This window comes from Odontesthes bonariensis, chromosome 8, assembly GCF_027942865.1.
Source record: "Odontesthes bonariensis isolate fOdoBon6 chromosome 8, fOdoBon6.hap1, whole genome shotgun sequence".
Taxonomy (NCBI): Eukaryota; Metazoa; Chordata; class Actinopteri; order Atheriniformes; family Atherinopsidae; genus Odontesthes; species Odontesthes bonariensis.
Window position 1 is genome coordinate 32054815 of NC_134513.1, and position 19670 is coordinate 32074484.

The window sequence follows — 19670 nt, forward strand, 5'->3', positions numbered from 1 at the left end:
GCTTTAACTCGCAAAAGTAAGGCTATTCCCGTTTTTCTTTCTCAAACAAGGTCATTTCAAGAGGTTTATGCATGGAATCTACTTAGAATTGATTTATATATGAAGGACAGAGGAGTTTGAACTTGTTTTGACTGAAGGAATTCATTTTATAGCAAAAATACCAATTTGGCTTTAACTCGCAAAAGTAAGGCTATTCCTGTTTTTCTTTCTCAAACAAGGTCATTTAAAGAGGTTTATGCCTGGAACCTACTGAGAATTGGTATATATGAAGGACAAATTAGTTTGAACTTGTTTTGACTGAAGGAATTCATTTTATATCAAAAATACCAATTTGGCTTTAACTCGCAAAAGTAAGGCTATTCCTGTTTTTCTTTCTCAAACAAGGTCATTTAAAGAGGTTTATGCATGGAACCTACTGAGAATGGATATATATGAAGGACATAGGAGTTTGAACTCGTTTTGACTGAAGGAATAGTGTTTATAAGCAAAAATCCGAATTTCGTCTTAATTCCAAAAAAGAAGGCTATTCCTGTTTTTCTTTCTCACACAAGGTCATTTAAAGAGGTTTATGCCTGGAACCTACTGAGAATTGATATATATAAAGGACAAATTAGTTTGAACTTGTTTTGACTGAAGGAATTCATTTTATAGCAAAAATACCAATTTGGCTTTAACTCGCAAAAGTAAGGCTATTCCTGTTTTTCTTTCTCAAACAAGGTCATTTAAAGAGGTTTATGCCTGGAACCTACTGAGAATTGATATATATGAAGGACAAATTAGTTTGAACTTGTTTTGACTGAAGGAATTCATTTTATAGCAAAAATACCAATTTGGCTTTAACTCGCAAAAGTAAGGCTATTCCTGTTTTTCTTTCTCAAACAAGGTCATTTAAAGAGGTTTATGCATGGAACCTACTGAGAATGGATATATATGAAGGACATAGGAGTTTGAACTCGTTTTGACTGAAGGAATTGGTGTTAATAAGCATAAATCCGAATTTCGTCTTAATTCCGCAAAAGAAGGATATTCCTTTTTTTCTTTCTCAAACAAGGTCATTTAAAGAGGTTTATGCCTGGAACCTACTGAGAATTGATATATATGAAGGACAAATTAGTTTGAACTTGTTTTGACTGAAGGAATTCATTTTATAGCAAAAATACCAATTTGGCTTTAACTCGCAAAAGTAAGGCTATTCCTGTTTTTCTTTCTCAAACAAGGTCATTTCAAGAGGTTTATGCATGGAACCTACTTAGAATTGATTTATATATTAAGGACAAAGGAGTTTGAACTTGTTTTGACTGAAGGAATACATTTTATAGCAAAAATACCAATTTGGCTTTAACTCGCAAAAGTAAGGCTATTCCTGTTTTTCTTTCTCAAACAAGGTCATTTAAAGAGGTTTATGCATGGAACCTACTGAGAATTGATATATATGAAGGACAAATTAGTTTGAACTTGTTTTGACTGAAGGAATTCATTTTATAGCAAAAATACCAATTTGGCTTTAACTCGCAAAAGTAAGTCTATTCCCGTTTTTCTTTCTCAAACAAGGTCATTTCAAGAGGTTTATGCATGGAACCTACTTAGAATTGATTTATATATGAAGGACAAAGGAGTTTGAACTTGTTTTGACTGAAGGAATTCATTTTATATCAAAAATACCAATTTGGCTTTAACTCGCAGAAGTAAGGCTATTCCTGTTTTTCTTTCTCAAACAAGGTCATTTAAAGAGGTTTATGCATGGAACCTACTGAGAATGGATATATATGAAGGACATAGGAGTTTGAACTCGTTTTGACTGAAGGAATTGGTGTTTATAAGCAAAAATCCGAATTTCGTCTTAATTCCAAAAAAGAAGGCTATTCCTGTTTTTCTTTCTCACACAAGGTCATTTAAAGAGATTTATGCCTGGAACCTACTGAGAATTGATATATATAAAGGACAAATTAGTTTGAACTTGTTTTGACTGAAGGAATTCATTTTATAGCAAAAATACCAATTTGGCTTTAACTCGCAAAAGTAAGGCTATTCCTGTTTTTCTTTCTCAAACAAGGTCATTTCAAGAGGTTTATGCATGGAACCTACTTAGAATTGATTTATATATGAAGGACAAAGGAGTTTGAACTTGTTTTGACTGAAGGAATTCATTTTATAGCAAAAATACCAATTTGGCTTTAACTCGCAAAAGTAAGGCTATTCCTGTTTTTCTTTCTCAAACAAGGTCATTTCAAGAGGTTTATGCATGGAACCTACTTAGAATTGATTTATATATGAAGGACAAAGGAGTTTGAACTTGTTTTGACTGAAGGAATTCATTTTATAGCAAAAATACCAATTTGGCTTTAACTCGCAAAAGTAAGGCTATTCCTGTTTGTCTTTCTCATACAAGGTCATTTAAAGAGGTTTATGCATGGAACCTACTTAGAATTGATATATATGAAGGACAAATTAGTTTGAACTTGTTTTGACTGAAGGAATTCAATTTATAGCAAAAATACCAATTTGGCTTTAACTCGCAAAAGTAAGGCTATTCCTGTTTTTCTTTCTCAAACAAGGTCATTCAAAGAGGTTTATGCATGGAACCTACTTAGAATTGATATATATGAAGGACAAAGGAGTTTGAACTTGTTTTGACTGAAGGAATTGGTGTTTATAAGCAAAAATCCGAATTTTGTCTTAATTCCGCAAAAGAAGGCTATTGCTGTTTTTCTTTCTCACACAAGGTCATTTAAAGAGGTTTATGCCTGGAACCTACTTAGAATTGATATATATTAAGGACAAATTAGTTTGAAGTTGTTTTGACCGAAGGAATTCATTTTATAGCAAAAATACCAATTTGGCTTTAACTCGCAAAAGTAAGGCTATTCCCGTTTTTCTTTCTCAAACAAGGTCATTTCAAGAGGTTTATGCATGGAATCTACTTAGAATTGATTTATATATGAAGGACAGAGGAGTTTGAACTTGTTTTGACTGAAGGAATTCATTTTATAGCAAAAATACCAATTTGGCTTTAACTCGCAAAAGTAAGGCTATTCCTGTTTTTCTTTCTCAAACAAGGTCATTTCAAGAGGTTTATGCATGGAACCTACTTAGAATTGATTTATATATGAAGGACAAAGGAGTTTGAACTTGTTTTGACTGAAGGAATTCATTTTATAGCAAAAATACCAATTTGGCTTTAACTCGCAAAAGTAAGGCTATTCCTGTTTTTCTTTCTCACACAAGGTCATTTAAAGAGGTTTATGCCTGGAACCTACTGAGAATTGATATATATTAAGGACAAATTAGTTTGAAGTTGTTTTGACCGAAGGAATTCATTTTATAGCAAAAATACCAATTTGGCTTTAACTCGCAAAAGTAAGGCTATTCCCGTTTTTCTTTCTCAAACAAGGTCATTTCAAGAGGTTTATGCATGGAATCTACTTAGAATTGATTTATATATGAAGGACAGAGGAGTTTGAACTTGTTTTGACTGAAGGAATTCATTTTATAGCAAAAATACCAATTTGGCTTTAACTCGCAAAAGTAAGGCTATTCCTGTTTTTCTTTCTCAAACAAGGTCATTTAAAGAGGTTTATGCCTGGAACCTACTGAGAATTGGTATATATGAAGGACAAATTAGTTTGAACTTGTTTTGACTGAAGGAATTCATTTTATATCAAAAATACCAATTTGGCTTTAACTCGCAAAAGTAAGGCTATTCCTGTTTTTCTTTCTCAAACAAGGTCATTTAAAGAGGTTTATGCATGGAACCTACTGAGAATGGATATATATGAAGGACATAGGAGTTTGAACTCGTTTTGACTGAAGGAATAGTGTTTATAAGCAAAAATCCGAATTTCGTCTTAATTCCAAAAAAGAAGGCTATTCCTGTTTTTCTTTCTCACACAAGGTCATTTAAAGAGGTTTATGCCTGGAACCTACTGAGAATTGATATATATAAAGGACAAATTAGTTTGAACTTGTTTTGACTGAAGGAATTCATTTTATAGCAAAAATACCAATTTGGCTTTAACTCGCAAAAGTAAGGCTATTCCTGTTTTTCTTTCTCAAACAAGGTCATTTCAAGAGGTTTATGCATGGAACCTACTTAGAATTGATTTATATATTAAGGACAAAGGAGTTTGAACTTGTTTTGACTGAAGGAATACATTTTATAGCAAAAATACCAATTTGGCTTTAACTCGCAAAAGTAAGGCTATTCCTGTTTTTCTTTCTCAAACAAGGTCATTTAAAGAGGTTTATGCATGGAACCTACTGAGAATTGATATATATGAAGGACAAATTAGTTTGAACTTGTTTTGACTGAAGGAATTCATTTTATAGCAAAAATACCAATTTGGCTTTAACTCGCAAAAGTAAGTCTATTCCCGTTTTTCTTTCTCAAACAAGGTCATTTCAAGAGGTTTATGCATGGAACCTACTTAGAATTGATTTATATATGAAGGACAAAGGAGTTTGAACTTGTTTTGACTGAAGGAATTCATTTTATATCAAAAATACCAATTTGGCTTTAACTCGCAAAAGTAAGGCTATTCCTGTTTTTCTTTCTCAAACAAGGTCATTTAAAGAGGTTTATGCATGGAACCTACTGAGAATGGATATATATGAAGGACATAGGAGTTTGAACTCGTTTTGACTGAAGGAATTGGTGTTTATAAGCAAAAATCCGAATTTCGTCTTAATTCCAAAAAAGAAGGCTATTCCTGTTTTTCTTTCTCACACAAGGTCATTTAAAGAGATTTATGCCTGGAACCTACTGAGAATTGATATATATAAAGGACAAATTAGTTTGAACTTGTTTTGACTGAAGGAATTCATTTTATAGCAAAAATACCTATTTGGCTTTAACTCGCAAAAGTAAGGCTATTCCTGTTTTTCTTTCTCAAACAAGGTCATTTCAAGAGGTTTATGCATGGAACCTACTTAGAATTGATTTATATATGAAGGACAAAGGAGTTTGAACTTGTTTTGACTGAAGGAATTCATTTTATAGCAAAAATACCAATTTGGCTTTAACTCGCAAAAGTAAGGCTATTCCTGTTTGTCTTTCTCATACAAGGTCATTTAAAGAGGTTTATGCATGGAACCTACTTAGAATTGATATATATGAAGGACAAATTAGTTTGAACTTGTTTTGACTGAAGGAATTCAATTTATAGCAAAAATACCAATTTGGCTTTAACTCGCAAAAGTAAGGCTATTCCTGTTTTTCTTTCTCAAACAAGGTCATTCAAAGAGGTTTATGCATGGAACCTACTTAGAATTGATATATATGAAGGACAAAGGAGTTTGAACTTGTTTTGACTGAAGGAATTGGTGTTTATAAGCAAAAATCCGAATTTTGTCTTAATTCCGCAAAAGAAGGCTATTCCTGTTTTTCTTTCTCACACAAGGTCATTTAAAGAGGTTTATGCCTGGAACCTACTTAGAATTTATATATATTAAGGACAAATTAGTTTGAAGTTGTTTTGACCGAAGGAATTCATTTTATAGCAAAAATACCAATTTGGCTTTAACTCGCAAAAGTAAGGCTATTCCCGTTTTTCTTTCTCAAACAAGGTCATTTCAAGAGGTTTATGCATGGAATCTACTTAGAATTGATTTATATATGAAGGACAGAGGAGTTTGAACTTGTTTTGACTGAAGGAATTCATTTTATAGCAAAAATACCAATTTGGCTTTAACTCGCAAAAGTAAGGCTATTCCTGTTTTTCTTTCTCACACAAGGTCATTTAAAGAGGTTTATGCCTGGAACCTACTGAGAATTGATATATATTAAGGACAAATTAGTTTGAAGTTGTTTTGACCGAAGGAATTCATTTTATAGCAAAAATACCAATTTGGCTTTAACTCGCAAAAGTAAGGCTATTCCCGTTTTTCTTTCTCAAACAAGGTCATTTCAAGAGGTTTATGCATGGAATCTACTTAGAATTGATTTATATATGAAGGACAGAGGAGTTTGAACTTGTTTTGACTGAAGGAATTCATTTTATAGCAAAAATACCAATTTGGCTTTAACTCGCAAAAGTAAGGCTATTCCTGTTTTTCTTTCTCAAACAAGGTCATTTAAAGAGGTTTATGCCTGGAACCTACTGAGAATTGGTATATATGAAGGACAAATTAGTTTGAACTTGTTTTGACTGAAGGAATTCATTTTATATCAAAAATACCAATTTGGCTTTAACTCGCAAAAGTAAGGCTATTCCTGTTTTTCTTTCTCAAACAAGGTCATTTAAAGAGGTTTATGCATGGAACCTACTGAGAATGGATATATATGAAGGACATAGGAGTTTGAACTCGTTTTGACTGAAGGAATAGTGTTTATAAGCAAAAATCCGAATTTCGTCTTAATTCCAAAAAAGAAGGCTATTCCTGTTTTTCTTTCTCACACAAGGTCATTTAAAGAGGTTTATGCCTGGAACCTACTGAGAATTGATATATATAAAGGACAAATTAGTTTGAACTTGTTTTGACTGAAGGAATTCATTTTATAGCAAAAATACCAATTTGGCTTTAACTCGCAAAAGTAAGGCTATTCCTGTTTTTCTTTCTCAAACAAGGTCATTTCAAGAGGTTTATGCATGGAACCTACTTAGAATTGATTTATATATGAAGGACAAAGGAGTTTGAACTTGTTTTGACTGAAGGAATTCATTTTATAGCAAAAATACCAATTTGGCTTTAACTCGCAAAAGTAAGGCTATTCCTGTTTTTCTTTCTCAAACAAGGTCATTTAAAGAGGTTTATGCCTGGAACCTACTGAGAATTGATATATATGAAGGACAAATTAGTTTGAACTTGTTTTGACTGAAGGAATTCATTTTATAGCAAAAATACCAATTTGGCTTTAACTCGCAAAAGTAAGGCTATTCCTGTTTTTCTTTCTCAAACAAGGTCATTTAAAGAGGTTTATGCATGGAACCTACTGAGAATGGATATATATGAAGGACATAGGAGTTTGAACTCGTTTTGACTGAAGGAATTGGTGTTAATAAGCATAAATCCGAATTTCGTCTTAATTCCGCAAAAGAAGGATATTCCTTTTTTTCTTTCTCAAACAAGGTCATTTAAAGAGGTTTATGCCTGGAACCTACTGAGAATTGATATATATGAAGGACAAATTAGTTTGAACTTGTTTTGACTGAAGGAATTCATTTTATAGCAAAAATACCAATTTGGCTTTAACTCGCAAAAGTAAGGCTATTCCTGTTTTTCTTTCTCAAACAAGGTCATTTCAAGAGGTTTATGCATGGAACCTACTTAGAATTGATTTATATATTAAGGACAAAGGAGTTTGAACTTGTTTTGACTGAAGGAATACATTTTATAGCAAAAATACCAATTTGGCTTTAACTCGCAAAAGTAAGGCTATTCCTGTTTTTCTTTCTCAAACAAGGTCATTTAAAGAGGTTTATGCATGGAACCTACTGAGAATTGATATATATGAAGGACAAATTAGTTTGAACTTGTTTTGACTGAAGGAATTCATTTTATATCAAAAATACCAATTTGGCTTTAACTCGCAAAAGTAAGGCTATTCCTGTTTTTCTTTCTCAAACAAGGTCATTTAAAGAGGTTTATGCATGGAACCTACTGAGAATGGATATATATGAAGGACATAGGAGTTTGAACTCGTTTTGACTGAAGGAATTGGTGTTTATAAGCAAAAATCCGAATTTCGTCTTAATTCCAAAAAAGAAGGCTATTCCTGTTTTTCTTTCTCAAACAAGGTCATTTAAAGAGGTTTATGCATGGAACCTACTTAGAATTGATTTATATATTAAGGACAAAGGAGTTTGAACTTGTTTTGACTGAAGGAATACATTTTATAGCAAAAATACCAATTTGGCTTTAACTCGCAAAAGTAAGGCTATTCCTGTTTTTCTTTCTCAAACAAGGTCATTTCAAGAGGTTTATGCATGGAACCTACTTAGAATTGATTTATATATTAAGGACAAAGGAGTTTGAACTTGTTTTGACTGAAGGAATACATTTTATAGCAAAAATACCAATTTGGCTTTAACTCGCAAAAGTAAGGCTATTCTTGTTTAACTTTCTCAAACAAGGTCATTTAAAGAGGTTTATGCCTGGAACCTACTGAAAATTGATATATATGAAGGACAAATTAGTTTGAACTTGTTTTGACTGAAGGAATTCATTTTATAGCAAAAATACCAATTTGGCTTTAACTCGCAAAAGTAAGGCTATTCTTGTTTAACTTTCTCAAACAAGGTCATTTAAAGAGGTTTATGCATGGAACCTACTTAGAATTGATATATATGAAGGACAAATTAGTTTGAACTAGTTTTGACTGAAGGAATTCATTTTATATCAAAAATACCAATTTGGCTTTAACTCGCAAAAGTAAGGCTATTCCTGTTTTTCTTTCTCAAACAAGGTCATTTAAAGAGGTTTATGCATGGAACCTACTGAGAATGGATATATATGAAGGACATAGGAGTTTGAACTTGTTTTGACTGAAGGAATTGGTGTTTATAAGCAAAAATGCGAATTTCGTCTTAATTCCGCTAAAGAAGGCTATTCCTGTTTGTCTTTCTCAAACAAGGTCATTTAAAGAGGTTTATGCCTGGAACCTACTGAGAATTGATATATATGAAGGACAAATTAGTTTGAACTTGTTTTGACTGAAGGAATTCATTTTATAGCAAAAATACCAATTTGGCTTTAACTCGCAAAAGTAAGGCTGTTCCTGTTTTTCTTTCTCAAACAAGGTCATTTCAAGAGGTTTATGCCTGGAACCTACTGAGAATTGATTTATATATGAAGGACAAAGGAGTTTTAACTTGTTTTGACTGAAGGAATTCATTTTATAGCAAAAATACCAATTTGGCTTTAACTCGCAAAAGTAAGGCTATTCCTGTTTGTCTTTCTCAAACAAGGTCATTTAAAGAGGTTTATGCCTGGAACCTACTGAGAATTGGTATATATGAAGGACAAATTAGTTTGAACTTGTTTTGACTGAAGGAATTCATTTTATAGCAAAAATACCTATTTGGCTTTAACTCGCAAAAGTAAGGCTATTCCTGTTTTTCTTTCTCAAACAAGGTCATTTCAAGAGGTTTATGCATGGAACCTACTTAGAATTGATTTATATATGAAGGACAAAGGAGTTTGAACTTGTTTTGACTGAAGGAATTCATTTTATAGCAAAAATACCAATTTGGCTTTAACTCGCAAAAGTAAGGCTATTCCTGTTTTTCTTTCTCAAACAAGGTCATTTCAAGAGGTTTATGCATGGAACCTACTTAGAATTGATTTATATATGAAGGACAAAGGAGTTTGAACTTGTTTTGACTGAAGGAATTCATTTTATAGCAAAAATACCAATTTGGCTTTAACTCGCAAAAGTAAGGCTATTCCTGTTTGTCTTTCTCATACAAGGTCATTTAAAGAGGTTTATGCATGGAACCTACTTAGAATTGATATATATGAAGGACAAATTAGTTTGAACTTGTTTTGACTGAAGGAATTCAATTTATAGCAAAAATACCAATTTGGCTTTAACTCGCAAAAGTAAGGCTATTCCTGTTTTTCTTTCTCAAACAAGGTCATTCAAAGAGGTTTATGCATGGAACCTACTTAGAATTGATATATATGAAGGACAAAGGAGTTTGAACTTGTTTTGACTGAAGGAATTGGTGTTTATAAGCAAAAATCCGAATTTTGTCTTAATTCCGCAAAAGAAGGCTATTCCTGTTTTTCTTTCTCACACAAGGTCATTTAAAGAGGTTTATGCCTGGAACCTACTTAGAATTTATATATATTAAGGACAAATTAGTTTGAAGTTGTTTTGACCGAAGGAATTCATTTTATAGCAAAAATACCAATTTGGCTTTAACTCGCAAAAGTAAGGCTATTCCCGTTTTTCTTTCTCAAACAAGGTCATTTCAAGAGGTTTATGCATGGAATCTACTTAGAATTGATTTATATATGAAGGACAGAGGAGTTTGAACTTGTTTTGACTGAAGGAATTCATTTTATAGCAAAAATACCAATTTGGCTTTAACTCGCAAAAGTAAGGCTATTCCTGTTTTTCTTTCTCAAACAAGGTCATTTCAAGAGGTTTATGCATGGAACCTACTTAGAATTGATTTATATATGAAGGACAAAGGAGTTTGAACTTGTTTTGACTGAAGGAATTCATTTTATAGCAAAAATACCAATTTGGCTTTAACTCGCAAAAGTAAGGCTATTCCTGTTTTTCTTTCTCACACAAGGTCATTTAAAGAGGTTTATGCCTGGAACCTACTGAGAATTGATATATATTAAGGACAAATTAGTTTGAAGTTGTTTTGACCGAAGGAATTCATTTTATAGCAAAAATACCAATTTGGCTTTAACTCGCAAAAGTAAGGCTATTCCCGTTTTTCTTTCTCAAACAAGGTCATTTCAAGAGGTTTATGCATGGAATCTACTTAGAATTGATTTATATATGAAGGACAGAGGAGTTTGAACTTGTTTTGACTGAAGGAATTCATTTTATATCAAAAATACCAATTTGGCTTTAACTCGCAAAAGTAAGGCTATTCCTGTTTTTCTTTCTCAAACAAGGTCATTTAAAGAGGTTTATGCCTGGAACCTACTGAGAATTGGTATATATGAAGGACAAATTAGTTTGAACTTGTTTTGACTGAAGGAATTCATTTTATATCAAAAATACCAATTTGGCTTTAACTCGCAAAAGTAAGGCTATTCCTGTTTTTCTTTCTCAAACAAGGTCATTTAAAGAGGTTTATGCATGGAACCTACTGAGAATGGATATATATGAAGGACATAGGAGTTTGAACTCGTTTTGACTGAAGGAATAGTGTTTATAAGCAAAAATCCGAATTTCGTCTTAATTCCAAAAAAGAAGGCTATTCCTGTTTTTCTTTCTCACACAAGGTCATTTAAAGAGGTTTATGCCTGGAACCTACTGAGAATTGATATATATAAAGGACAAATTAGTTTGAACTTGTTTTGACTGAAGGAATTCATTTTATAGCAAAAATACCAATTTGGCTTTAACTCGCAAAAGTAAGGCTATTCCTGTTTTTCTTTCTCAAACAAGGTCATTTCAAGAGGTTTATGCATGGAACCTACTTAGAATTGATTTATATATGAAGGACAAAGGAGTTTGAACTTGTTTTGACTGAAGGAATTCATTTTATAGCAAAAATACCAATTTGGCTTTAACTCGCAAAAGTAAGGCTATTCCTGTTTTTCTTTCTCAAACAAGGTCATTTAAAGAGGTTTATGCCTGGAACCTACTGAGAATTGATATATATGAAGGACAAATTAGTTTGAACTTGTTTTGACTGAAGGAATTCATTTTATAGCAAAAATACCAATTTGGCTTTAACTCGCAAAAGTAAGGCTATTCCTGTTTTTCTTTCTCAAACAAGGTCATTTAAAGAGGTTTATGCATGGAACCTACTGAGAATGGATATATATGAAGGACATAGGAGTTTGAACTCGTTTTGACTGAAGGAATTGGTGTTAATAAGCATAAATCCGAATTTCGTCTTAATTCCGCAAAAGAAGGATATTCCTTTTTTTCTTTCTCAAACAAGGTCATTTAAAGAGGTTTATGCCTGGAACCTACTGAGAATTGATATATATGAAGGACAAATTAGTTTGAACTTGTTTTGACTGAAGGAATTCATTTTATAGCAAAAATACCAATTTGGCTTTAACTCGCAAAAGTAAGGCTATTCCTGTTTTTCTTTCTCAAACAAGGTCATTTCAAGAGGTTTATGCATGGAACCTACTTAGAATTGATTTATATATTAAGGACAAAGGAGTTTGAACTTGTTTTGACTGAAGGAATACATTTTATAGCAAAAATACCAATTTGGCTTTAACTCGCAAAAGTAAGGCTATTCCTGTTTTTCTTTCTCAAACAAGGTCATTTAAAGAGGTTTATGCATGGAACCTACTGAGAATTGATATATATGAAGGACAAATTAGTTTGAACTTGTTTTGACTGAAGGAATTCATTTTATATCAAAAATACCAATTTGGCTTTAACTCGCAAAAGTAAGGCTATTCCTGTTTTTCTTTCTCAAACAAGGTCATTTAAAGAGGTTTATGCATGGAACCTACTGAGAATGGATATATATGAAGGACATAGGAGTTTGAACTCGTTTTGACTGAAGGAATTGGTGTTTATAAGCAAAAATCCGAATTTCGTCTTAATTCCAAAAAAGAAGGCTATTCCTGTTTTTCTTTCTCAAACAAGGTCATTTAAAGAGGTTTATGCATGGAACCTACTTAGAATTGATTTATATATTAAGGACAAAGGAGTTTGAACTTGTTTTGACTGAAGGAATACATTTTATAGCAAAAATACCAATTTGGCTTTAACTCGCAAAAGTAAGGCTATTCCTGTTTTTCTTTCTCAAACAAGGTCATTTCAAGAGGTTTATGCATGGAACCTACTTAGAATTGATTTATATATTAAGGACAAAGGAGTTTGAACTTGTTTTGACTGAAGGAATACATTTTATAGCAAAAATACCAATTTGGCTTTAACTCGCAAAAGTAAGGCTATTCTTGTTTAACTTTCTCAAACAAGGTCATTTAAAGAGGTTTATGCCTGGAACCTACTGAAAATTGATATATATGAAGGACAAATTAGTTTGAACTTGTTTTGACTGAAGGAATTCATTTTATAGCAAAAATACCAATTTGGCTTTAACTCGCAAAAGTAAGGCTATTCTTGTTTAACTTTCTCAAACAAGGTCATTTAAAGAGGTTTATGCATGGAACCTACTTAGAATTGATATATATGAAGGACAAATTAGTTTGAACTAGTTTTGACTGAAGGAATTCATTTTATATCAAAAATACCAATTTGGCTTTAACTCGCAAAAGTAAGGCTATTCCTGTTTTTCTTTCTCAAACAAGGTCATTTAAAGAGGTTTATGCATGGAACCTACTGAGAATGGATATATATGAAGGACATAGGAGTTTGAACTTGTTTTGACTGAAGGAATTGGTGTTTATAAGCAAAAATGCGAATTTCGTCTTAATTCCGCTAAAGAAGGCTATTCCTGTTTGTCTTTCTCAAACAAGGTCATTTAAAGAGGTTTATGCCTGGAACCTACTGAGAATTGATATATATGAAGGACAAATTAGTTTGAACTTGTTTTGACTGAAGGAATTCATTTTATAGCAAAAATACCAATTTGGCTTTAACTCGCAAAAGTAAGGCTGTTCCTGTTTTTCTTTCTCAAACAAGGTCATTTCAAGAGGTTTATGCCTGGAACCTACTGAGAATTGATTTATATATGAAGGACAAAGGAGTTTGAACTTGTTTTGACTGAAGGAATTGGTGTTTATAAGCAAAAATCCGAATTTTGTCTTAATTCCGCAAAAGAAGGCTATTCCTGTTTTTCTTTCTCACACAAGGTCATTTAAAGAGGTTTATGCCTGGAACCTACTGAGAATTGATATATATTAAGGACAAATTAGTTTGAAGTTGTTTTGACCGAAGGAATTCATTTTATAGCAAAAATACCAATTTGGCTTTAACTCGCAAAAGTAAGGCTATTCCTGTTTTTCTTTCTCAAACAAGGTCATTTCAAGAGGTTTATGCATGGAACCTACTTAGAATTGATTTATATATGAAGGACAAAGGAGTTTGAACTTGTTTTGACTGAAGGAATTCATTTTATAGCAAAAATACCAATTTGGCTTTAACTCGCAAAAGTAAGGCTATTCCTGTTTTTCTTTCTCACACAAGGTCATTTAAAGAGGTTTATGCCTGGAACCTACTGAGAATTGATATATATTAAGGACAAATTAGTTTGAAGTTGTTTTGACCGAAGGAATTCATTTTATAGCAAAAATACCAATTTGGCTTTAACTCGCAAAAGTAAGGCTATTCCCGTTTTTCTTTCTCAAACAAGGTCATTTCAAGAGGTTTATGTATGGAATCTACTTAGAATTGATTTATATATGAAGGACAGAGGAGTTTGAACTTGTTTTGACTGAAGGAATTCATTTTATAGCAAAAATACCAATTTGGCTTTAACTCGCAAAAGTAAGGCTATTCCTGTTTTTCTTTCTCACACAAGGTCATTTAAAGAGGTTTATGCCTGGAACCTACTGAGAATTGATATATATGAAGGACAAATTAGTTTGAACTTGTTTTGACTGAAGGAATTCAATTTATAGCAAAAATACCAATTTGGCTTTAACTCGCAAAAGTAAGGCTATTCCTGTTTTTCTTTCTCAAACAAGGTCATTCAAAGAGGTTTATGCATGGAACCTACTTAGAATTGATATATATGAAGGACAAAGGAGTTTGAACTTGTTTTGACTGAAGGAATTGGTGTTTATAAGCAAAAATCCGAATTTTGTCTTAATTCCGCAAAAGAAGGCTATTCCTGTTTTTCTTTCTCACACAAGGTCATTTAAAGAGGTTTATGCCTGGAACCTACTTAGAATTGATATATATTAAGGACAAATTAGTTTGAAGTTGTTTTGACCGAAGGAATTCATTTTATAGCAAAAATACCAATTTGGCTTTAACTCGCAAAAGTAAGGCTATTCCCGTTTTTCTTTCTCAAACAAGGTCATTTCAAGAGGTTTATGCATGGAATCTACTTAGAATTGATTTATATATGAAGGACAGAGGAGTTTGAACTTGTTTTGACTGAAGGAATTCATTTTATAGCAAAAATACCAATTTGGCTTTAACTCGCAAAAGTAAGGCTATTCCTGTTTTTCTTTCTCAAACAAGGTCATTTAAAGAGGTTTATGCCTGGAACCTACTGAGAATTGATATATATGAAGGACAAATTAGTTTGAACTTGTTTTGACTGAAGGAATTCATTTTATAGCAAAAATACCAATTTGGCTTTAACTCGCAAAAGTAAGGCTATTCCTGTTTTTCTTTCTCAAACAAGGTCATTTAAAGAGGTTTATGCATGGAACCTACTGAGAATGGATATATATGAAGGACATAGGAGTTTGAACTCGTTTTGACTGAAGGAATTGGTGTTAATAAGCATAAATCCGAATTTCGTCTTAATTCCGCAAAAGAAGGATATTCCTTTTTTTCTTTCTCAAACAAGGTCATTTAAAGAGGTTTATGCCTGGAACCTACTGAGAATTGATATATATGAAGGACAAATTAGTTTGAACTTGTTTTGACTGAAGGAATTCATTTTATAGCAAAAATACCAATTTGGCTTTAACTCGCAAAAGTAAGGCTATTCCTGTTTTTCTTTCTCAAACAAGGTCATTTCAAGAGGTTTATGCATGGAACCTACTTAGAATTGATTTATATATTAAGGACAAAGGAGTTTGAACTTGTTTTGACTGAAGGAATACATTTTATAGCAAAAATACCAATTTGGCTTTAACTCGCAAAAGTAAGGCTATTCCTGTTTTTCTTTCTCAAACAAGGTCATTTAAAGAGGTTTATGCATGGAACCTACTGAGAATTGATATATATGAAGGACAAATTAGTTTGAACTTGTTTTGACTGAAGGAATTCATTTTATATCAAAAATACCAATTTGGCTTTAACTCGCAAAAGTAAGGCTATTCCTGTTTTTCTTTCTCAAACAAGGTCATTTAAAGAGGTTTATGCATGGAACCTACTGAGAATGGATATATATGAAGGACATAGGAGTTTGAACTCGTTTTGACTGAAGGAATTGGTGTTTATAAGCAAAAATCCGAATTTCGTCTTAATTCCAAAAAAGAAGGCTATTCCTGTTTTTCTTTCTCACACAAGGTCATTTAAAGAGATTTATGCCTGGAACCTACTGAGAATTGATATATATAAAGGACAAATTAGTTTGAACTTGTTTTGACTGAAGGAATTCATTTTATAGCAAAAATACCAATTTGGCTTTAACTCGCAAAAGTAAGGCTATTCCTGTTTTTCTTTCTCAAACAAGGTCATTTCAAGAGGTTTATGCATGGAACCTACTTAGAATTGATTTATATATGAAGGACAAAGGAGTTTGAACTTGTTTTGACTGAAGGAATTCATTTTATAGCAAAAATACCAATTTGGCTTTAACTCGCAAAAGTAAGGCTATTCCTGTTTTTCTTTCTCAAACAAGGTCATTTAAAGAGGTTTATGCCTGGAACCTACTGAGAATTGATATATATGAAGGACAAATTAGTTTGAACTTGTTTTGACTGAAGGAATTCATTTTATAGCAAAAATACCAATTTGGCTTTAACTCGCAAAAGTAAGGCTATTCCTGTTTTTCTTTCTCAAACAAGGTCATTTCAAGAGGTTTATGCATGGAACCTACTTAGAATTGATTTATATATTAAGGACAAAGGAGTTTGAACTTGTTTTGACTGAAGGAATACATTTTATAGCAAAAATACCAATTTGGCTTTAACTCGCAAAAGTAAGGCTATTCTTGTTTAACTTTCTCAAACAAGGTCATTTAAAGAGGTTTATGCCTGGAACCTACTGAAAATTGATATATATGAAGGACAAATTAGTTTGAACTTGTTTTGACTGAAGGAATTCATTTTATAGCAAAAATACCAATTTGGCTTTAACTCGCAAAAGTAAGGCTATTCTTGTTTAACTTTCTCAAACAAGGTCATTTAAAGAGGTTTATGCATGGAACCTACTTAGAATTGATATATATGAAGGACAAATTAGTTTGAACTAGTTTTGACTGAAGGAATTCATTTTATATCAAAAATACCAATTTGGCTTTAACTCGCAAAAGTAAGGCTATTCCTGTTTTTCTTTCTCAAACAAGGTCATTTAAAGAGGTTTATGCATGGAACCTACTGAGAATGGATATATATGAAGGACATAGGAGTTTGAACTTGTTTTGACTGAAGGAATTGGTGTTTATAAGCAAAAATGCGAATTTCGTCTTAATTCCGCTAAAGAAGGCTATTCCTGTTTGTCTTTCTCAAACAAGGTCATTTAAAGAGGTTTATGCCTGGAACCTACTGAGAATTGATATATATGAAGGACAAATTAGTTTGAACTTGTTTTGACTGAAGGAATTCATTTTATAGCAAAAATACCAATTTGGCTTTAACTCGCAAAAGTAAGGCTGTTCCTGTTTTTCTTTCTCAAACAAGGTCATTTCAAGAGGTTTATGCCTGGAACCTACTGAGAATTGATTTATATATGAAGGACAAAGGAGTTTTAACTTGTTTTGACTGAAGGAATTCATTTTATAGCAAAAATACCAATTTGGCTTTAACTCGCAAAAGTAAGGCTATTCCTGTTTGTCTTTCTCAAACAAGGTCATTTAAAGAGGTTTATGCCTGGAACCTACTGAGAATTGGTATATATGAAGGACAAATTAGTTTGAACTTGTTTTGACTGAAGGAATTCATTTTATATCAAAAATACCAATTTGGCTTTAACTCGCAAAAGTAAGGCTATTCCTGTTTTTCTTTCTCAAACAAGGTCATTCAAAGAGGTTTATGCATGGAACCTACTTAGAATTGATATATATGAAGGACAAAGGAGTTTGAACTTGTTTTGACTGAAGGAATTGGTGTTTATAAGCAAAAATCCGAATTTTGTCTTAATTCCGCAAAAGAAGGCTATTCCTGTTTTTCTTTCTCACACAAGGTCATTTAAAGAGGTTTATGCCTGGAACCTACTGAGAATTGATATATATTAAGGACAAATTAGTTTGAAGTTGTTTTGACCGAAGGAATTCATTTTATAGCAAAAATACCAATTTGGCTTTAACTCGCAAAAGTAAGGCTATTCCTGTTTTTCTTTCTCAAACAAGGTCATTTCAAGAGGTTTATGCATGGAACCTACTTAGAATTGATTTATATATGAAGGACAAAGGAGTTTGAACTTGTTTTGACTGAAGGAATTCATTTTATAGCAAAAATACCAATTTGGCTTTAACTCGCAAAAGTAAGGCTATTCCTGTTTTTCTTTCTCACACAAGGTCATTTAAAGAGGTTTATGCCTGGAACCTACTGAGAATTGATATATATTAAGGACAAATTAGTTTGAAGTTGTTTTGACCGAAGGAATTCATTTTATAGCAAAAATACCAATTTGGCTTTAACTCGCAAAAGTAAGGCTATTCCCGTTTTTCTTTCTCAAACAAGGTCATTTCAAGAGGTTTATGTATGGAATCTACTTAGAATTGATTTATATATGAAGGACAGAGGAGTTTGAACTTGTTTTGACTGAAGGAATTCATTTTATAGCAAAAATACCAATTTGGCTTTAACTCGCAAAAGTAAGGCTATTCCTGTTTTTCTTTCTCAAACAAGGTCATTTAAAGAGGTTTATGCCTGGAACCTACTGAGAATTGGTATATATGAAGGACAAATTAGTTTGAACTTGTTTTGACTGAAGGAATTCATTTTATAGCAAAAATACCAATTTGGCTTTAACTCGCAAAAGTAAGGCTGTTCCTGTTTTTCTTTCTCAAACAAGGTCATTTCAAGAGGTTTATGCCTGGAACCTACTGAGAATTGATTTATATATGAAGGACAAAGGAGTTTTAACTTGTTTTGACTGAAGGAATTCATTTTATAGCAAAAATACCAATTTGGCTTTAACTCGCAAAAGTAAGGCTATTCCTGTTTGTCTTTCTCAAACAAGGTCATTTAAAGAGGTTTATGCCTGGAACCTACTGAGAATTGGTATATATGAAGGACAAATTAGTTTGAACTTGTTTTGACTGAAGGAATTCATTTTATATCAAAAATACCAATTTGGCTTTAACTCGCAAAAGTAAGGCTATTCCTGTTTTTCTTTCTCAAACAAGGTCATTCAAAGAGGTTTATGCATGGAACCTACTTAGAATTGATATATATGAAGGACAAAGGAGTTTGAACTTGTTTTGACTGAAGGAATTGGTGTTTATAAGCAAAAATCCGAATTTTGTCTTAATTCCGCAAAAGAAGGCTATTCCTGTTTTTCTTTCTCACACAAGGTCATTTAAAGAGGTTTATGCCTGGAACCTACTGAGAATTGATATATATTAAGGACAAATTAGTTTGAAGTTGTTTTGACCGAAGGAATTCATTTTATAGCAAAAATACCAATTTGGCTTTAACTCGCAAAAGTAAGGCTATTCCTGTTTTTCTTTCTCAAACAAGGTCATTTCAAGAGGTTTATGCATGGAACCTACTTAGAATTGATTTATATATGAAGGACAGAGGAGTTTGAACTTGTTTTGACTGAAGGAATTCATTTTATAGCAAAAATACCAATTTGGCTTTAACTCGCAAAAGTAAGGCTATTCCTGTTTTTCTTTCTCAAACAAGGTCATTTAAAGAGGTTTATGCCTGGAACCTACTGAGAATTGGTATATATGAAGGACAAATTAGTTTGAACTTGTTTTGACTGAAGGAATTCATTTTATATCAAAAATACCAATTTGGCTTTAACTCGCAAAAGTAAGGCTATTCCTGTTTTTCTTTCTCAAACAAGGTCATTTAAAGAGGTTTATGCATGGAACCTACTGAGAATGGATATATATGAAGGACATAGGAGTTTGAACTCGTTTTGACTGAAGGAATAGTGTTTATAAGCAAAAATCCGAATTTCGTCTTAATTCCAAAAAAGAAGGCTATTCCTGTTTTTCTTTCTCACACAAGGTCATTTAAAGAGGTTTATGCCTGGAACCTACTGAGAATTGATATATATAAAGGACAAATTAGTTTGAACTTGTTTT